This window comes from Cygnus atratus, chromosome 2 (genome assembly GCF_013377495.2).
Source record: "Cygnus atratus isolate AKBS03 ecotype Queensland, Australia chromosome 2, CAtr_DNAZoo_HiC_assembly, whole genome shotgun sequence".
Classification (NCBI taxonomy): Eukaryota; Metazoa; Chordata; class Aves; order Anseriformes; family Anatidae; genus Cygnus; species Cygnus atratus.
Genome location: NC_066363.1, coordinates 54,917,073 through 54,937,876, shown reverse-complemented (window position 1 = coordinate 54,937,876; position 20,804 = coordinate 54,917,073). Strand labels below are relative to the sequence as shown.

At 37.5% G+C, this 20,804-nt stretch overlaps 1 long non-coding RNA gene across 1 annotated transcript in view; it reads right to left on the bottom strand.

Moving 5' to 3' along the window:
• The window catches only part of LOC126913169 (uncharacterized), a 48,257-nt gene that overhangs the window by 18,140 nt on the left and 9,313 nt on the right, over positions 1-20,804 (bottom strand). The window contains exons 2-3 of the long non-coding RNA XR_007707796.1: positions 19,353-19,433; positions 1,397-1,586 (exon numbers count right to left, since the gene is read on the bottom strand). This is a non-coding gene — a long non-coding RNA (uncharacterized LOC126913169). The remainder of the gene's footprint in view (positions 1-1,396; positions 1,587-19,352; positions 19,434-20,804) is intronic.

Here is a 20,804-nt window from a genome sequence, read left to right as displayed (position 1 = left end):
TAGTTGGAAGGAATGTAAGGCTAATTATATTTCTATAATATTGGTACAAATATACATAATAGCAAAACACATAAATAAGAGTTACGTAGAAACAGACTTTAATGAGGGACAGTTTATAATCAGTATTATGGCCAGTGAAAATGAGATTCTTCTCCACTGCGGTTCTAACGAATCTGAAATACAGAATATAAACAGTTTATTAAGACAAAAGAGTACATAAAATTACTTTGCAATGTAATCTTATGACAACTCTTAGCAGGAAGCACCATGGCAATTTGCAATTCTGAAAACAAAGTCTGGACAATACAGAAGTGAATCGTCTACTTCTCTCCTTTTGCCAAGTCGAAAGTTTGTTCCTACGCCATCTGCCATCCAGCATGTCTATATTAAGCAAGTTGCTGTTGATTGCCTACTATGACCAGAGCAATGCGACTCTTCTAGGTAGCTCACTAATGAAGTACTACATTACGACAACTGAAACAGCAAACACCGAATTAAATAGCTGATATATGATGTTCTTTAATATTCCTGTTAAGTGTCATGTTGACCATGGGGAAAAAAAAAAAAAAAAAGACATGCTAATTCATACTGATTGAAGAACATTTTTGCATCATTTCTGAATGCAGTAACAGTCTCTCATGGCATTTTTGTATCCAGAAGGATTAAGATATTTTAATTTAAGTCACATCGTGGCCTTGTTAATGCCTCCTTCAGCTGTGAAAAGCATATCTCAGAAGAGCTGTCCCCCAGGTATCTGCTCACAAGAAAGATCTTACTTGTCCTGTCATAAATACCCCAGTTTGTGCATTAGAAAGATGGCACTACATTAACAACAAGAGTTAGCTTCTCTGAGTTTTTTTTGGAACAGGAGAACATGATAGCCATTATATTGTGAATTAGATAGATTCACTGAGAGCAATCTTTAGAACTAGAGCTGGGTGAAAGTTGCAGATAAAGAGAAGTTTTTGAGAAAAAAAATACAGAGTGAAATAAGAGCATTCTGCAAACTGAACAAAGTACAAATTATTAGGACTGTACTGCACCTTAAGAGGAAATACAATCACTTCCTCGTCGAGATAGATCACCTGTATACATGTTATCCTTGACAGAACTTTGTTTATCCTATTTTTAAGCATTTTCTATGATGGAGGTGCCATAGTCATTTCAGGTAATCTATTTCTGTACTTCATCCTTACAAAACTGTCTTAACTGTTAAAATATCCATTCTAATGGCTAATCTGCATCTTTTATTTATTTATTTATTTATTTTTGCAACATAATCTTTCAACATTCTTTTATTCAATATCTCCTTGCAGGTCGTACTTCAGCTCTTCTGGTTTTTGTTTGTTTAGTTGTTGTTGTTGTTGTTGTTGTTGTCTTTTCTTCTAGGACTTACCTATTTTCTCTCCTTTAGGTGTACTTTTTGAGTAATTCTGCTTAAAAAGTGGGACTTTGAAATCTAACAGAGGTCACCTGCCTGTACTGCAGTTTTCCCCATCGAATTGCCTTCTATTTTCTCAGTTCCTCCAATCTGTTCATGTTCAGCTTTAGGTTTTTGTTGTCCTTGACCATCTTTGCAGTTCCTCCTACAAAGAAATGTCAGATGCAAGCTCAGTAAATCTACTTTCTAGTCCAGTGTACTGATATGAACTGTTGGAGAGTGTGTATGCAGAACAGAACCCTGTGGACAGTAAACTATTGTTAATTACTCCTCACATAATTGTTCAACAGTAATCTTTGTATCTGCATCATACAGGAATTTAATTTAGATGATGAAATAGTTTTCTTATAACAATATGGGTTAAAAGAAAGCCAAAAAAATCTTACTAAAGAGAAGATACAGAGTATATCCCATTTTGCCTTTAACTACAAGCTCACCAGTCTATTGAAGATGAAAATTAGATTTGATATAACTTTATTTTTTGTTTTCTGCTAGCAAATGACTGGCAGAAAATAAAGAGTTACCTGATTACTTTTCCTTTTTTTTTTCATTAGTCAAATTAAACTGATTAGCATATATAATTCTATGTGTCCTCACTATCGTCCAGTTCTTCAAGTGAATTTTAAATTGTTTTTATTGGTAGAAAAATAAAGATCCTCTTTCCAATAAAGGTGCAAAAGTTTGCTTTGATTTTTAAGCTAAATATTCTTATTTTTTGAGTCAAAATCACATTTGGCTTAAAAGTGTTTTATTTTTCCTTTGCCATATTAAGAAAGTAGCAATTACTAATGATAATAAAAAATAAATAAAAATTCACACCTATACCTGAACCTTTTTTTTTTCTTTTCCCTCAGGCCTGAAATACACTTTTCATTTGACCAAAACTGGTGTTTGCATTATCTGTGGTTAGTACTTAAAAGAGTAAATGACTTCACAATGACTTCACATATATTCTGGTTTCAAACACAAGCAGAAACTAGCACAGTTGCCTACAAATCAATATCAGTCTAATTTGGTTCTTCAGGTTGCTTGCATTAGCTAAAGTCTCAGTCTTACCTGAACTTTCTGAAGTTCATTAAATATTGCTATTAGTCCCCCCTACAGATGCACTTACTCCTAGTTGCAGTCTTTTCAGGGTGATTTAATGCTATTTTGGAACAGGCTTATGTGTGTGGATTTGAAGAACTGGACTGATAACCCTAGATGGTCATAAATGCTGGGGTAAATTGTATGCTATGTTATCCATATTTAGCCTTTTCGTTTGATGTAGAATAGAATATTAAAATTAATATTTTAAGGTGGAGTTATGTGGATATGTACTTGTGAGAACCTAAAAAATATAGCAAGAAACCATTATTTTACTCATAAACCCATTCTCATTATTCAAATTGGCTTCATTTAGAATTACTTCTTCAGACACAGAGATTTTGTGGACATGGAATCTTACTGAAATAATCATAATCATGAGTCACGCATGTCTTTTACTAATCATTTTTTCTTTTTTTCCCAGGTGGTGAAACTTAATACATTCTGACTCACCCAGTTTCATTCTTGCATTATAAATAGTTCTACGGAAAAAAAAAGAAAAGAAAAAAAAAAAAGATGATAAAGGAAGCTTTCCAAAAGGAACCTTCAAAGTCTTACACAGCTTTTACTCCATTGTGACTCAGGAAACTGCTGGACTTTTGGATTGTTCATTACAGATCTTCTAAGCACAGTATTATCCATGTTGAAACATGCTGCTTTGGATACCAGTTACAAAACAAACAAACAAACAAAAAAACCCTGTTCAATTATTTTTAATCAATACTTATAGGAATATGTGTATTATTTAAAAATGAGTAAATAAACACGTGAATCTTTTCTTGTGGCAGTTGTGGACTTCCATAGCTGAGGAGATCCCAGAACACAAATCAATGACTTAAGTCCAAGACAAAATTCATAGCATTTAAAATCCTCTTGGGTTAACCGATGTCTAAAATCAGATTGTTTATTGTTATATTATGTACTTTCCCCTCTCTTTCAGTTTACACAAATCAAAAATGAAGACTTACAGAAAAAATATCAGATGTGAATATAAAGACACTGCTAGACTGTAAACATTGGTTTGAAGATATTTATGAGTCTAATAAATTTAATAGAATTAATGTAGGTAAACTGTAGTGTATGGTAAAAGTGAATATGAGAGAGCATAAGAAAAGTTTTTGGTGTACTCACAAGTAGCTATTGGAACTGATAATTCAAATATCTTAGTTAAATGTGAGCCACTATTCTAGGTGTTTTTTTCAGTGTAAATAATAGAGCTAGAAACACAAAGGGAGGTTTTCATACCAAAATAGTAACATCAGTGACACTGCTTAGAAACTTATTGTGGCTGATATTTGAACAAGCGATTTAACAACAGTGGGTTTAATCCCCCAGATTTCTTTTAAAAGATATAACAATAGCAGATTGACATTTTTTGCTAAAACATTTTTTCAAAGAAAACTGTGAAAGTATTGACCAGTTTTTGACCAGTTCTATGTCAGCTGCATATCTGCCAATTTCCTTAAACACTTTTAATTTAAAAAGTAGACAAAGCATTTTCCTTAAGTTGAATCTAGCTCTTTTTAAACAAAATTATTTATTTTGAGAAAATTTTGATAAAACACCATTTGGTATATTTGGAATGGAATTTTGAGGTTTTCATTTTGAAGAGCTTGTTCTTTTCAGAATGATATTTTTTATCACAGTATAAAGTGAGCAGTAGAATTGTTAATACTGCAAAGGAGTCAGTCCCTTCAAAGTCTAGTGTTTCATATCATTTTAAAATCAAAAATAAATCTTAAGTTGTCAGAAGGAAAGGAAGTTTGCATGTTGATTTTCATCTCAACCCACTTCCAACCAGAAATTAATTTTCAGGATGAGAAAAAGGACTCTATAGGAACATAAAACTGGATAAAAAATTGGAAATGGAAAAAAATTAATAAATAAAAAAATAAGAAACATATTGAGTAACTTTTGCTTTCCTTCTGAACTACATGTTTGGTTGTTTCCTTCTCATTGAAGAAAAATTCATTAACATCCAATGAAAATATGATAGAACAAAAGCTATGACAATTTAGTGAGTATGTGGCAATGTTTAGCTTAATTTGTTGAAGTTAAAGTCTCTTGAAATCTTTAATAAAACTGTGTTAGGCTGTTCAATTTACATTTATTAGATCACCTGTGGGACATTTTTAGTAGGAAAACCACCATGTTGGAAAGTTTTAAACTATTTCTATCTTTTTTGAAAAGGAGCAGCTACACAAGTTGTGGAAATCTGGCAAAATGGAAGATCAAAATGAAGTAAGCTGCTACTAGTCTGGTTAGACTAGGAAGTAAAAAACTCAATATCAAGCATTAAATATAGCAAACGCATTTGTTTGCATTTGTTTGTTTTGCAGACTAAAACAGACCATGTGATGAATGCATTTGGATCATTTTAAAACTTGATCAGCTAGTTTGATTTCTTTATTCCTTTCTTGTTAATTTGGTGGTTATTTGATGAAAGCTTTTTTTTTTTTTTCCTCCATTTATATTTCATATCAAATGGATTAAAATGTACTAAAAATATCTTTACTGTGAGGGTGGTTAAATAGGCTTCCTAGAAAGCTGTTTGCTGCCCCACACCTGTCTTATGTATGTTTTTACTTTTTCTTAGCCCTGAAGCCATCACACAGTTAGACTAGATGAACTTTGAACTACTTTCTCCATTTTCTCTTCTGAAAACCAGTTGGTGGGGGAAATAAGGAATGTTACCTTCCCCTTCTTTTCCTGTGTGCTAGTTACAATACCTTTTGAGTTTTCGGACATCCTTAGGTAACCAACATAACCCTATTACTATGTCTCCAGAATATGTTTCCAGCTTTTCGTAAGGTTAAATAATTATTTAAGAATACTACTCAGGAATCTGCTCCAAGGCAGGGTGGTTATGAGTAGAAATACGTATGGGAGGGTATTGGCAGGCAACTAAAACAATGGGCACCTCCAGTGCTTCTTTGAACAAGTGCAGAATCTGGAAGAACTGATAAAATGTTTGAAAAAAGTATGCCATCACTTTGGCCATTCCAAAGAGACACAAATCACTGCAATGTCCTGGGGCCTGGCTTACATCTAGCAAACATTAGTTAACACTGTTCAGAACCCTCAAGTAGAAAAGAAGGTCTCTAGATCTGACGACAGACACCTAAGCCAGAGTGCCAACCCTCAGCCTTATCAGTTGCTCCTATAGTCAAGAAGAAACAAGGGAACTGGAAGTCATCTCTTTTATTAAGGGAAGAAGATGCTTCTCCTCAGAGAGAGCAGGAGGAACAACCAGAAAAGGCAGACTGCTCTGCAGCAGAGCAGTCACAAGAAGAGACAGAATATCAGGTGATTCAGAAGACACCTAATCCCTATCCCTGAGTGAGCTACGAGATATGTGAAAAGATTTCAGCCTACACCCAGGCGAGGACATTCTCACCTGGCTTCTCTAATGCTGGGATACTGGGGACAATAGTCATGAATTAGAGGGCAAGGAAGCTAAATAGCTGGGATCCCTCTCTTGGTAAAGGGTCATGGACAAAGCAATTGGGAAAGGGGCACAAGTCCTCAGCCTCTGGCGGCAACTCCTGGCAGGCATGAAGGAAAGGTATTCCTTCAGTGATGTTATATGTCAATCAGGCAAGTGGACCACCATAGGAAAGGTCTCCAGTACTTGAGGGAATTAGTTGTGCTGGAGGTGATTTATGATGACACAGAAAATGACCAAGTATCCAAAGATCCAGATGAAGTATAGTGCACACAGTCCATATAGTGGGAGTTTGTATGGAGCACACCTTTGTTGTATGCCAGCACCCTGACAATAATGAACTGTACAGGCACAGAGGTACCAATGGTGGATGGATTAGCCAATCAGCTCCAGCAATACAAAAATAATCTTTCTTCCTTCCTACAGGCCTGTGTCTTGGCTGTGGAGAAACTGTCACAATAGACTCAGAGGTTTGAAATGTATATGTTTCCCCCCCGCCCACACAGACCAGGATATCAGCTAACAAAAGTCAGTGCTTTTCTGTTCAAGGGAAATGGTACTGCGGGTATACACTGTGTGGCAGCCTTTGGTTTTATCTGCATGATCACAGGGAGGACATGAGGATGTGGGATGGCAAACATACCTTGAACCTAGAAGCTCAGGCACATGAATTACAAGAAAAAAATAGCACCCAGGAAAAATACTGCTACAGTTTCTATTGGGCATTCCCCTAGAAAGAACCGAATGGCTGATCTTTCTTCTGACCATAACGAAGGGACTTCTGGTTTGCATTTGCAACAATTAAGTAACGGGTATTCTGACCATGTGTATTGGGTTTATGTGGCAAAGGTTTAGTAGCAAGGGGCTGCAGGGGTGGCCTCTGTGAGAAGAGTCCAGAAGCTGCCCAATGTTAGATAAGGGACAGTTCCAGCTGGCTCCAAAAGGGACCCACCACTGGCAAGAGCTGAGCCAATAAGCAATATTGGTTGCACCTCAGTGAGAACATATTTAAGAAATGGAGAATAATTTCTATGCAACAGCATCTGTGAGAGAAGAATGAGAAACAACCCTGTGGACACCAAGATCAGTGGAGAAAGAAGGGGGAGGAGGTGATCCAGGCACTGGAGCAGAAGTCCCGCTGTGGTCTGTGGAGAGGCCCCTGGTGGAGCAGGCTGTCCCCCCAAAGCCCATGGTGTACCACAGTGGAGCAGATCTTCACGCTGCAGCCTATGGAGGAGCCCACAGTGGAAGTAGATGGATGTTGCCTGAAGGAAGCTGCAGCCCATGGAGACGCCCCACAGGAGCAGACTCCAGGCTGGACCTGCAGTCCATGGAAAGGAGCAGGTGATTGGGGGGGGGGGGCGGAGCTTCTGCCCATGGGGGACCCATGTTGAAGCAGTTCACTCCTAAAGAATGGACACCATGGTACTGATTCTTACTGGAGCAGTTCTTGAAGAACTTCAGCCTGTGATAAGCCCACATAGGATCAGTTTGGGAAGGACTGTGTCCCATGGGACAGATCCCACACTGGAGCAAGGGAAGAATGAGCAGCAGAAGCAAAGTGTTATGGACTGACCACAACCCCCCATTCCCTGTTCCCCTGTGCTGCTTGGGAGGAAGGTGTACAAGAGGATGGATAGAAAGGTGGATTTAGTTTGCTTTTACTTTCTCTCTGTTCTAGCCTTCTAGTGATAGGCAATAAATTATATTAATCTCCCTGCGTTGAATCTGTTTTGCCCATGACAGTGATTGGTGAGTGATCTTCCAGTCCTTATCTCAATCCTTGAGACCTTTCCATTGCATTTGCTCCCCATTTTGCTTTGAGGAGGGGGAATGAGAGAGCAGTTGTGGGGGAGTTTAGCTGCCCAGCAGGGTAAAACCACCACAATATGACTAGAGGGTTCCTGCCTCTGGCCAGGCAGAGGAAAGGGACAACCGGGTTACTGGATTGTGTGGATTTCATGGCCTGGCACATCAGACCTACAAGAATGTAAGGCTCTAGTGGACACCAGCATACAGTGTACCCTAACATCATCAGGCTACAAAGAGGCAGAATCCATTTATATTTCTGGAATGACAGTGGGACTGATCTTTCAATCTGGGGCATCAGAAACCATCAGAAATCTTTTCCTCTTTGACAGGCAGGGTATTCACATTTTCAAGAAAAGGTCATCAACTTAAAGCTGTAAAATACAGCAAAATTAATGCAAAAGCTCAGAAACAATGATAACACCATACTGCTTTATGATCAAAGTACTTATTATTCCAGTCCTCATAGTTTAAATACTAAGGCCTAGGTACAGTCAAAAATCTTCAATGTGGTTCGCTTGTGAATGAGTTTTTATGTTTTGTGAATAAATATTTTCTTAATCCTGGTAATATTCTTTCAGTGGTAAGTTTCCTGCAATTAATTCATTTTGAGGGTTTGTGTTTTATCCTGTATCAAGAAGTGGAAGAATACTTAGCACAGCAAAATGTCGTAAACCGAGATGACTGCTTGCTTTTTATATCCACTAACTTGACAAAGTCCTTCTTGTATCTCTTTCATAGGAAAGATTTAAAACATAGATATCAGTAATGATTAGAGTTTTGTATTGTTCCATTCTAGACTAACATCAGTAAAGAAAAATAAACTACGATTATCAAAGATAAGTATTTTACTGGAAACTGCAGTGATTTGTAGTTTGTATTCAGGAAAGATCTTACGAATGCATGTGATGCTGGAGAATCCCAGATATGCCAAGATATCTTTCTTGCTTGTACTATGACAAAAAGGTCAAAATTGCAATGAGTAATATATTCACACATTATTTTACCAGCCAATTGTCAATGTCTTACTGGTCATGACTTCAAAATTTTTCTGTTTCTTTTATTTTCCTGAATTGAAGCAAATATTTCCTATGATATTTTAAGGAAATTGACATGCAGATTAAAAAAGGAAGTTTGAAACTCCCATCCACTCTCTATGCCCCTTTGAAAGAGATGGCTGCCCCGGAGGCATGGATATCTGATCCTTTTGTCAATCAACTGCTGTGCTTTTCATCCTAGTGCAGTATGGTTCATGACTGGATCAGACATATTTGGTTCAGGAATGGCAATGCCCAGCAGCATGATGAGGCAGTAGTAGCTTTGGCTGTTTACTTTCAATTCACCATCACAGGACTGACAGAGACCTAACAATATTCTGTATGCTCACCATATTACCACAGATCCCAGTCTCTAAGCTAGTGATGCCAAGCCATGGTCCTGTATCCCACCAGTATGCATTGGGGCAGTATTCTTGCAGGGGGGAGCAATGCTTGGGTTGAGGTGGAGAGTGTGCTGCACGGTGCTGGAGCTGCCTGACTTAACTGACTGTGAACACTTTGCCAATTCATGAAGTATTTCTGAAGGACATCAAACACTTCACTTCAGCAGTCTTCTAGTAATGTGTTCTAGCTGAAGTTTTTCTTGTGTAGTTTTTATTTTATTTTTATTTTTTTTATTCCTTTTCTTTCTCCAAGTAAACAAGGACTTAAACAAACAAACAAACAAACAAAAATGAGAGGAGGAGACTTCTTGTGATATTACGTGGCTGAAATTCACAACATTAGAAGGTTAAATACAACAGTGTTCAAAGTTTGGATGTTTGTCTGAACAGAATGAGTTCTTTCTTTGATATTTTGAAAATAAGTCACAGATTTATTCACTTAGCTCTTATACAAATGAATTGGAATCAAACCAATTTATAGGATTCAAGGAGGTACGGAGTCACATGACGGATTGGGATGAAATTATTTTCTACTTCCTATCAGACCAAAAATACCTCAAGAGCAGAGACAAGCATTTTAGGATATTCTGAGAGTTTTCCTTGAAGGCCCTTATTCCCAGCCACAAGCTGTGAATGATCAATGGGAATTAGCATATGTCCTGAAGCATTAAAAAGCACTCCTTTTCATATTTCTGGCTGAATAAAACTGACCATAAAACTCAAAGATGCACCTGACGTTTAAACAGTTTTAAAGCCTTTCATATATATTTGATTCACGGTTGGAGAAAAGGTCTTACACAGAGCAAATATTATTTGGATTGCTCCTCAATTTTCATTAAAAAAACTATCTTGCAATTGGCTGCTAAACATTGAAGTGGAAACTCCATTAATTTGAATAACAGTATATTTAAAAGCATGTAGCTATGATAAATCACATTTGGAGCAGTTATGAACAGTATGTACTTGGTGCAAAGCTTTTCTTTTGCCTTTCTTACTGGCTCTGAGCACATGAGATACTGTCAGGGGAAATCTGAAAATGAATACTTTCCCTCTCAGAAGGATGATATCCAGGCCTGCATGCACAAAGAGTATCTGTGGCTACGATCCTCTCTCACTACTGGAAATGGCTGAAACTACATAACCAATAAGCCACTATATTTATTTGTTCCCATTTTCAAATTCCCATGTTCTTCCACACACATCACTTGAGCATTAAGGTGCAGACAACACATCATGGCACTATTCTCTGCAGCCCTCCATATCATGGGATGAAACAAAATGAAATGCACTGGAACTTCTAGAGTCTGGGACTCCTGGAATTCTTCTTTAGGGAGGGGATACACATGAATTATTTAGCTTTGCTTCACAGACAAACAGCTTATGTTTTTTTCCTCCAAAATTCTTCAGGTCGTTCTTGTTGGCTGACTATTAAAAACCACAATGAAGGTGCAGATGACAATTGAAGTTTTGCTAACAGGGTGTGTATAGCCTACAGGGAATATTCAAACTTTGGCAAAACCAGTTAACATAGCCACACATGTTTTGGCCTGCATATTAATGGAGCTTTTCAATTGTGTTATGATAACTCAACTGAGCTCAGGCAATAAAAAAAAGCCACCCAGAGCATATACCTGTCAAGTTCCAGCAAACTCTTCAGTTTTTATTGTGACTTTAAATTCTATACCTACTTTGCAGGGAGTGTTTAGCTCAAGAGATTTGTAACCAGTTACAACACACCGTTTCTCTCATTTATTTAATTTCTTTATGCCAGACAAAAAAATAAAAGTAATTATCACCCTCTTGTCCTTTCTGAAATGAGACACTGTCTCAGTTCAACTGAAATCAACCACAGAAGGACACTATAGATCTAATTTACTCCTGTTCATTGTTTCCCTGAGGAATGAATATACTGGAAACTCTACTATCTATGACAATTCATGGTAAAATCACGCTAGACTGAAGCTTGATTTTCCTTCATGAAGCCAATAAGAATTGATCAAAAGACACTGGAAATTCTAGTTCATAATTTTTGCAAAAGCAATAAAATATATGCCTTAAATACATAGTGATGAAATAGCTTAAAGTCTGAAAATAGATTGAAGACTCTAGTCCCATTTTGGATCAATACAAGAGGCTGGGAAGTGCTGCGATAAAGCTTGCTGGAACATTTGCCAATTAATCTAACCAAGGATTTCTGTCTGGATTTCTGAATAAATGTTGTATCTAGGATTTTCCTGAAAGTTTGCATGTAGACACAATAGCTGTGGTCTACCTCTTTTCTAGACTGCCTTCCATAATAACACAAAGGAAACTTATGTATTATATGGAATGATTATCTGGAAATAAATATATACATAATATAATATATGTATAATCTCCTTTTCTTCTGTTTTTTAATAAATGTAGTTTAGCAAGTATCTAACCTATTTTCTATTTCAGCAGTTTCAATTAAATGGAAATAATGGCACATCTAAAAGAAAACTCAAAAATATATGCACTGGTTACAAGAGAAAGAACACTTCTTCAGATAAGTAGTCCAAATCCAGCTCTACTGTTTAGTAGCTGATTGCCTTGTGTGAATTTATTTTGGTGTGGTTTCTGGTCCAGTTCCCAGTAGACACATACTGAAGACAGAAGAAAGCTCAACCCTGTCATAACTAGCATTCCTCTTCACAGCTTCAGGGAAGTGTACAGGATTGAACAGGGAAGGGAAGGGAAGGGAAGGGAAGGGAAGGGAAGGGAAGGGAAGGGAAGGGAAGGGAAGGGAAGGGAAGGGAAGGGAAGGGAAGGGAAGGGAAGGGAAGGGAAGGGAAGGGAAGGGAAGGGAAGGGAAGGGAAGGGAAGGGAAGGGAAGGGAAGGGAAGGGAAGGGAAGGGAAGGGAAGGGAAGGGAAGGGAAGGGAAGGGAAGGGAACAACAACAATAAAAGCTAAGGACACCATGCACTTTAAAGTATATTGTCAGCTCTGTGTAAAATAAAACAAATCTCTCTTCCTGTACAGGATGTTTCCTTAGGAATGCATTGGGAACAGCTCCACTTCTCAGTCAAAAAATAAACCAGTCCCCAAATACGTACTTGAAAAGAAAGGAAATATGTAACACAGTACATGATGCAAGCATGGGTGTAAAGGAGAAACTATGAATCACTAGCACATTTTTCTGGTAATACTGCCGTTGTGACAGACTGATATGTAAGGGCAGTAAAATCCCCCAAGTCACTCTAAAATTCCAGTGCCTCAGGTTTCATTACACATTCAAAATGTAAATTAAGGTCATGGCAAGGCACCTCAGCTCTTCCAAGTTCATATTGGCAAAGCTAAAGAAAGCGTTTGCAAAATCCCTGTGTATATCAGAGTTTCACCTATATTTGAGTCTACAGGTACAGTACCTTTACAATTGTGTGCAGAAACATCCTGCGAAGGTATCAAAAAATCTTTTAAACTGCAGTATATTCTTGAATAGAGATGGGATCGTGGATCAAAAAATTGCATTACATAAAATCCTTCATCTAAGTAAGCAAAATAAACAATAAACAGGATACAACAGGTGTCAATATTTAGTCCCTAACAAAAATCTCTTTCACAGGGAGCAAGTTTCAACATGCTAAATATTGTCGGCATATTAATTGCATTTACCCAAATCATGTAAACAAGAAATAGAATCTAATGATTTCTCATGGACAAGAGAAAGCAGTCAATTTGTTAACAAATATGCTACAGTATCTTTCATCTAAAGATCTCAATGCAATCCAAAATAATTAGTCAAGTTTCATATTATATCCTTGTAGTTATGATTTCCTCCCAACTCTGTAAGAGTTAAGCACCTAATTCCATTGAATATTTGGAAATCTTTCTCAGAAGATTTAAGTGATTTGGCCTGCATTGCACAGGTTGCCATTGGAAAATGAAATCTGACAAACTCTTTCAGAAAGATTTATTGCTTTCCTGTGATGAGAAGGACATAATTAGAAAGAAAATATTCTACAGACAGATTTTCACAAGTTCAAATCACTGTTAGGAAGATAAATGTTAGGAACACAAATCCTTAGATGGCTCAGTACCCTGTAGTTCATATTGCAAATAAAGTGAACTGCTGCGGATTCTTGCATAATTGAGAGCCGTGAAAATTCATCCATATAATTAGATGTCTAAATGGAAGCAGTAATATAGAAAATTCTTTTAAACAAATGACCCGTTCTGTAAGTCTGAAAGAAAATAAAACCTGACCATGCTACAGAGAGCAAATTAGTACAGAGAAAAAATAAGATGCTTTCTATCCTCTAAATCAGTTCATGTAGGCAATCAAATGTTTATGTCCAGTTATTATTTTTTGGTGTTGAGTTCATGAAGTGTTCTCCCTCTCTGGCTCCACATGACATCATTTGACAAGTAAGGAAAGTAGCCAGCTTTTCTTCATCAGCAGGAACCAAAATGTTTTCTACAGCACTGTAGATTTTTAAAGGTAAAGAGGTTATTGACCATGTCTAGGAGTTATGGATACTGTTACCCATAAACTCTTACAAGTTTTATTTGCCAGTAAGGCAGTGACAAAAGAACTGCCAGTTCCTGCTGTGTGTTCTTTGTTAAAAATTTTTTGTTCCATTTCTGGAAGAATGGCTTTTAGGAAAATCAGCAGGGAACCAATTTCAACACTGTGCATGTTGTCTTTGAAGTCTGCCTTCTGCTCTGTATCACAGCAGTGAAACAAGCATTTACGTGTCTTCTTGACTTGCACTTCATGATACTGAGTGCATGCATGTATGCCTGTCTATTGTCTATACTGGCTACTAGATTTGGCCGGTATAGATCATTGTTATTGCATTGTTATAATAAAACTGTAGTTCATTACAACTTTTTTTTTTTTTGGCAGTAGTAGTAAAGTCTATGTCAATGTGAAGACAGATTTTACCTGTAAATACTACTATTCCTTGGTGTATACAACGGACTTGCCTACATTTTGGGTTATGCAATAAAATTCTTTACAAACAACAACAATGTTTGTAGAGATTGGAGATTGCAATTCATATACAAAAGAATCACAGAATCACAGAATCAGCTAGGTTGGAAGAGACCTCCAAGATCACCGAGTCCAACCTCTGACCTAACACTAACAAGTCCTCCACTAAACCATATCACTAAGCTCTACATCTAAATGTCTTTTAAAGACCTCCAGGGATGGTGACTCAACCACTTCCCTAGGCAGCCCATTCCACTGCCTAACAACCCTTTCAGTAAAGGAGTTCTCCCTAATATCCAACCTAAACCTCCACTGGCACAACTTTAGCCCATTCCCCCTTGTCCTGTCACCAGGCACATGGGAGAATAGACCAACCCCCACCCTGCTACAGCCTCCTTTAAGGTACCTGTAGAGTGCGATAAGGTCACCCCTGAGCCTCGTCTTCTCCAGGCTGAATAACCCCAGCTCCTTCAGCCACTCCTCATAAGACTTGTTCTCCAGACCCCTCACCAGCTTCGTTGCCCTTCTCTGGACTCTCTCGAGCACCTCCATGTTCTTCTTGTAGCGAGGGGCCCAAAACTGAACACAGTACTCGAGGTGCAGCCTCACCAGAGCTGAGTAAAGGGGACGATCACTTCCGTAACCCTGCTGGCCACACTGTTTCTTATGCAAGCCAGGATGCTGTTGGCCTTCTTGGCCACCTGAGCACACTGCTGGCTCATATTCAGCCGACTATCAACCAATACTCCCAGGTCCTTCTCTGCCAGGCAGCTTTCCAACCACTCATCTCCCAGCCTGTAGTGCTGCTTGGGGTTGTTGCGCCCCAGATGCAGGACCCGGCACTTGGCCTTGTTGAATTTCATACAGTTGACCTCAGCCCATCAGTCCAGCCTTCCCAGGTCATCCTGCAGAGCCTTCCTGCCCTCGAGCAAATCGACACACGCACCTAACTTGGTGTCGTCTACAAACTTACTGAGGGTGCACTCGATCCCCTCACCCAGATCATCAATAAAGATATTAAAGAGAACTGGCCCCAGTACTGAGCCCCGGGGGACTCCACTAGTGACCAGCCTCCAACTGGATTTAACTCCATTCACCACGACTCTTTGGGCCCAGCTACCCAGCCAGTTTTTAACCCAACGAAGCGTACGCCAGTCCAAGCCAAGAGCAGCCAGTTTCTCGAGGAGAATGTTGTGGGAAATGGTGTCAAAAGCCTTACTGAAGTCAAGGTAGACCACATCCACAGCCTTTCCCTCATCCACCAAGTGCGTCACTTTGTCATAGAAGATCAGGTTTGTCAAGCAGGACCTGCCTTTCATAAACCCATGCTGACTGGGCCTGATCACCTGGTTGCCCTGCAAGTGCCGCGTGATGACACTCAAGATAAAATTGGTATAAAACAGAATGGGGAAAGAAGAGAAGCAGGGAAGTCTAGATGATGTTCCAACAATGGTTGGATTAGGTCACTGGTACCAAATCACTCCTTTCTGACCCAAATGAGAAACTGGAAGTGCTCTTCCACATCTTCCAGCTGCACTGGATATACAATGTTTGTATGTACTGGTTCTGGCTGGGATGGAGTTACTTTCCCCACATCAGTCCATATATTGCTGTTCTTTGCGGTCGGAGTTAGAATGGTTGATAATGCACCAATGTTTTGGCTATTGCTGAGCAGTTCTTGTACAGCATCAAGCCCCTCTCCAACTCACTGAAGGCCAGAAGGCTGAAGGTAGGCAAGAGGTGGGGACAAGACACAGCAAGGACAGCTGACCTAAACTGACCAAAGGCATATTCCATACCACATGATGTCATGTTCAGCAATAAAAGCCAGGGGTGGGGAGAAAGAAAGAAAAAGGGGATACTCATTATGAAGGCATTATTATTCTGGAGCAATCACTACACATATTGAGGCCTTGCTTCCCAGGAAGTGGCTGAATTTCAATAAGCATCAAAATAGCAAATTCTGATCCTAAGAACACTGACTTATGTCCTCATCCTTAAGTGCCCATAGCCTGTTTACACTGGTAAAGGGAAACAAGTCTCTGGCTTTTGCCAGCAGGAAGCAGCTGTCCACCCGGAGGAGATCAGTTTTGAGCTGTTCGATTCCAACCAGCCTGAGATTCTAAACCTCTTCCATATAATCCTCAGCTCCTAATTGCCCAGCCCAAATTGCCAATACTGAATTCCCAGTAAATAAATAAATGAAAAATCTTGAACAAGAAGAAAGTTGTGACCTTCAACACACAGAAACAAAGATAAGAGAATGCAGTATGCAAGTTTTGGTTCCATCATATCATATTTATTCACATATAGTACTCTCCTCTATGAGCAACAGACCACCCTCTTGCAAATACCAACGCTACTTTAAATGCTATACCAGTATGAAGAAGCCATGCTGTGAACTTAATTACAATTTATACATAATTTAAGGACATTTTACACTGGCACACTTGTTTAAAGTGGCCTTACAATAAATTAGAATCATGCCATAACTATTTTTAAACTTCTGGTTAATGTACAAATAGAAAGGATGCACCCACATAGAAATGGGAAGAAGAGAGTCATCAGTGAAGTAGAACTGTTCTGAATGTTCATTGTGAAGAACATAGTTCCGGTAGCTTTTCTGATTTCTCTGTGATGATTTATCAAGGCCTATCACCACCATGATTAGCCAACACATTCAAGTTTTGTTTATAAAAACAATAACAAGATCAGTTTTCAGAAACGTCTAAGTAAACTATGTTTATCTTATATACTCAGGAGCCATAAATATGTGCTTCACTGTTCCTATGAATTTCTTACTTCAATTTTTAATTTAACAGAAAGACATCAATCAAATATTTATATGAGGTAAAATGTATAGGTTCAGATGTATCTCAATATTCTTTATCCTTTTTTTACACCTGTAAAACTGATTACTAACAGCTTTCTGTATTGACCTATCAGTCTGAAAATAATGATACATTCTGAGTTGGTAAAACAGTCGTGTAAAGTCTCCACCTTCTAGTTATCTGAAACCCCAGCCATGAGTTATGGAATAAAACCCGACAAACTTTTGTGTTGTAATTTTCTTGATGTGACACCATAGGCCTTCTCGGGCAATGGAGCTGGCAGATGCCATAGAGTAATTCAGATCGAGTTAAGACTTGATTTTCATAGCAGATGAGAGATTTTTGGATGACCTTTGGGTTTCGTATTGTAAAATATATATATATATAAATAAATAATAATATCCCTTACATAACTGTCCATTCAATGCATTTCATTTTTTCAGCACAAAGATATTTTTGTTACTGTTGGTTCTTCCATGCCATTATGTGAAACAAGATGGTGAAACTCTTTTATACACGTCTCCGAGGCATCTGAATCACTTTCACATTTTTAGCTGATTGGAGTCCACAAAGTACTCCTGACAGTTTTACTATACATTCATTCACCACTTGTGCTTATTAGATTGAAGCAGTCAATGTAGCAGTATGGATTTGTTTTCTTAGTATATTCTACTCTAGTTTGTTAAGGTGATTGGCCCTTCTAAGACTATATTAGTTATAGCAATATAACAATACAAGAATGCCCTTTTAGTGGTCTTTTAAGTAGGCTCTGATATTCCAGATAGTATTGAGAGAGATTTTTCCAATCACACATTGAGAGCTGTGCGGCATAACATTAAATGGGAGATAGAGGATAATTCCACATCTGTAATTGTCTCATTTACAGATGCCTTTTAGATGTTTAGATTCCTATTTTTAGCTGGTAAGCAGATCCACCACTTTCTAGTAAGTTAAATTATATTGATATGACCATATATAGAAAAGGTCTTTGCTTCATTTGGCAAGACTCCTTTAGGGGATCAAATACACTGGTTTACAGTGGGTGAGGTGAGTGTTGCCCCATATCCTCAATGCTTGTTCCACTGTGCAGGTGCCACAGCCTAAAAGAGGAACAGGCTGCACCTTTCCTTCAAGGGTGGTGAGGTTACTGTTCTGGAGTGCACACTCCTAACAGGTACAATCTGAGTCATCCCAAACTGCTCCAGACAGGCTTTGGAAATTAACATCTTTTCCACACCCTTTGCAAAATTTCTGAAGGCTTTACTAAGGGAATATTTTCCACACCAGGCAATAAATGCATGTTTGTGGCATTCTCAATTGGATGTTATGTCTGACACAGAATATCCATGTATCTTGAAAGTGACTTGAAATTGCCAAAATCAAGAAATGGGAAAAGGAGAAGAGCAGACAATGTAAAAACAGTGTTCTAATTCTAATGACCATTTCTAATGTAGAAGGGAGAGCAGTTCAAGGATATAAAGAACACACTGCATATGCAAAGACCTAGCACCATACTGGATAAACCTCACAAATTTCTTAGTAGAGTAAGTGAAGCATCTATAATATACTTAGAAGTTACAGGAAAGCCCAGCAGCTAATGTTTGCTAAAATAGAATGAAAACATATAGGATAAATGCTATGTATTTAATTAAGAAATTTAGCCTACGTTTGCCTTGCCATTTAGAATGCCCAGACAGCAGTTTCTCAAAACTCCTGTGTAGAAAACAGTTTAGCTTATTATCAGCTATCTGGAATGTCCACTTCTGAATGTACAGAAATATGAAGCATCTGAAAGGGAAAAAATAATATTTTGTAATATTTTGGATTAAAAAAAAACTTTCTTTTTTTTTTTTGTGAAACAGATGTTTTGCATGTTTAGGGTTTAATCCTGAGCATTCTGGTATGACATGGCAAATCACTTAAGTGTGATTAATAATAATCATATGAGGAATTGACTTTAATAGCACCTATCACGTGCTTAATATTAAAGTACATGCTTAATTGCACTGGTAGATTGGCTGAGAATGTTTTGCATTTTACAAGTTTGAGTCCTGAATAAATAATGATAAATGGACATACATATCTATTTCAGTGTCTTGTCAATCATTCATTCTGACAGTTATGCCAGTATTTTAATCTTCCATTTCTCCCACAGACTCTCCATGTCTCTATTGGCACTCCCGGTTTATCAGCTGACTTATGGCTTGCAAAATCTCTCCTTTTTATCATTTAAATACCTTCTAGCACTCCCTTCTTAAACTAGTATGCGAGATGACTCAACAATTAACACCCCACCAATTTAACACTGAGTCATTGTGTCTAAATGCCAAAATCAAATCATCACCTGAACATATTGCTGCAAGCCTTGTTCTCTTCACCTTCATCATCTCTGTATAGTTTATTAGCTTCCTTCATCGTGTCATGTCTAAAATTAGAAGACAAGTTCTTTGAGGTATAGGTAATATATTTCCTTCTGTTTCATAAAGGGCCTACAACAGTTTTGAGAAGTTTGAAAGTCTAATCAACACACACACACAAAAAAGTATCATAGAATAGTGAATAATAGACAACTTTGGTAATTCTTTTCATAATTAAGTTTTATGTTATATTCTGGAGAGTATAATATGCATGCAAATCAAACAAATAACAATTTTGAGATCATTTTTTGAGCCTGGGTAAGTTTTCAAATACTCCAGCCTTCCTTATCACTGCCTTAAATTAGTGCATACATAAATAAAGACATAAATAAATAAAGATATACTTTATGAAGGCAACTTTAATATGGAATACTTTAGATAAAATCAAGGCAGTTGCTTCATCCTGAAACTTTCCTCAGTTTTAGAAACTCACTTTTAAACTATATCACCCATAGCATATTAATTACTGTAATCTAGTTAGGAGAAGAAGTTAACAGAATAAAATTTGTACACCAAGGTAATACAACACAGTCAGGTGAGCTGGAACTAATCAGGATAACTCATGTTATAGGATATTACTAGAAAAGATTTATTTTGAATACTTTATTATCTTTGTACAGTTTTTCTCATGCAACTGTTTTTTTTTCATTTAAGCTCAAATATTTCACATAAATCGGTTAATGAACATTTATAGTTTCTGAAAAATTAAAGTATTGATTGTTGAGTGTATATTTTTCATTGTTACAACTGAAATTTATCTATAGCCTACCCAAAAAAAAAAATATATATATATATATTTTTAGGATTTGACTGCATACATTTCTGAATGTATAAACCCCAGAAAATAATGGCGTATATTGGAAACAGTGACTCAGCCTTTAACTATGGAGGCGTGAATTGTTACCTCTATAATTACCAGTCAACCTCAATCTTTCCTAATTAAAGTTTTCCTCTGATAGCATATACTTGAGGCTAACCCTTACTATTTATTCCACAATATATTTTTGCGTTGAACACGGTGTAAGTTAAATGATGTAACTGTCTGGCTGCATACAGCAATTTGCTAGAACTTGGCAAATAATCAGACAAACCTCCCCCCACAATGGTACAGCAACTTGATAATTCCTCATTACCAAAACAATATATGCAATGGATAATATGCAAATGCATTAAGCATTCATCAAAGTATGCATTCATCAAAATAAAAAGGAAAATCTGTAGCTGACTTGAACAAGGGTAAAAGTAGGATTAATTCCACAGTATTTTCCTTTCTTCTTCTATGAGAAACTTGAGAATTCTATTATATAAAAGAATTTTATCAAAACCAGTTAATAACATAAACAGCACAAAAAAGAAAATAAAATGTTCACATTTAATAA